The following is a 1328-nucleotide window of genomic DNA, read 5'->3' as shown; positions in this document are numbered from 1 at the left end:
GAGCAGGGGAGAAGCCCTGCCCGGGCTTGGCTGCCCTGGCTCAGGTGGGAGCAGAGGGGAGGGACCCGCAGCGTCTCGCAGCTGCAGAGACACCTTGGGTCGCAGCTGAGGAAGGACCCTGAGGGCTTTCGGGGCTCGAGAACCCGCTGTGGTCAGTTACCTGCTGGGTGGCTGACTCTAAACTGACCGTGCTCCTGAGCTGATGGAGGGAGAGCTTCTTCCCTTCGGAAGGAGCAGGATGGCTGTTCCTCATCTGGATGGTGGGCTGCAAGAGGGGATCCTGGCTGCTGGGCCTAGTGGTCCCTTCTGACCTCTCCCATCACTTGATGGAAGGGGCCTGCTCAGCCTGGTGCCCTCAGACAACCCCCGTCTCCGTGCTGTCCCTGGCATCAGCAGCTCTTTGTGCAGCTGTGGGAGGCTGAAATCCTGTCCTTCACCCCCTCCACGACTGTTCTCACTTCGCTGAAAAAGCGGAAGGACAGAGTGCACTGAGGTGCATCATTAGCAGAGCCAGGAATAGGGAACCCCTCAGAGTAGCCCCCTGTTCAATCAGCCGTGCAATTCAGTCCTGTCACATTTTATGTTAAAATGCCGTGACTGAGGCAAAGTCTATTTGAATTCTGTATGTAACCAAAACCCCAAAAAGTTTCTTCCTGTGTTAGTACCTGTTCTGAAGAGAACCCTTCCATCTTCAACGTGGTCTGTGTGTCTGGAAGCAACTAAGTGGGTAATATGATGCCAAAAAATGTCTTTGAAAACATAATCTGCGTGTGCTCAGCTCTGTACATGACAGCGGTTCAACAGGACAGTGGTAGCAGATTAGTCTTCACAGACATCGGGGCTTAAACAGGAGATGGTTTGATTGCATATCAAAATACCTGTGGCCTGTAGGGCTCCTTATCCCCTGATTCCCTACTCATTCTGTGCCCACATCGTTTTGCTCATGCTAGTTTATTTCTGTGGTGGCTGCGTCGTGCTCCTCGGTAACACCAGGTGAGTGGCTGAGTTAGGGAGTTCAGTGCTGGCTTCTGAGTGACTTGTTCTGCTGGTGAACAGGAGACTGCTGCGTGTAGGGCAGCCTTTCTCCTGGCCTTTGGCAGACCTCATGCCTGTGATGGTTGGTAGATGGATGTAGAGCTGGTTAGTCTGACAGGTAACCAGCTCCTCGTCTGGGCTGATTGGTAATTGAAACACCTCCTCAGGATACACAAAATAAAGAATGGCCAAGCATGAAAGCACAGTTGCAGACTTGTCCTGGCTTGCTGTTTTTCACAGGAATGCTGCTTCGTGGTCCTGGCAATGTGTTCTGATTGTGGCAGCATCTCTGA

Source organism: Chaetura pelagica, unplaced genomic scaffold (assembly GCF_000747805.2).
Source record: "Chaetura pelagica isolate M959 unplaced genomic scaffold, ChaPel_1.0 scaffold618, whole genome shotgun sequence".
Classification (NCBI taxonomy): Eukaryota; Metazoa; Chordata; class Aves; order Apodiformes; family Apodidae; genus Chaetura; species Chaetura pelagica.
Note: the sequence above shows the minus strand (reverse complement) of the source record.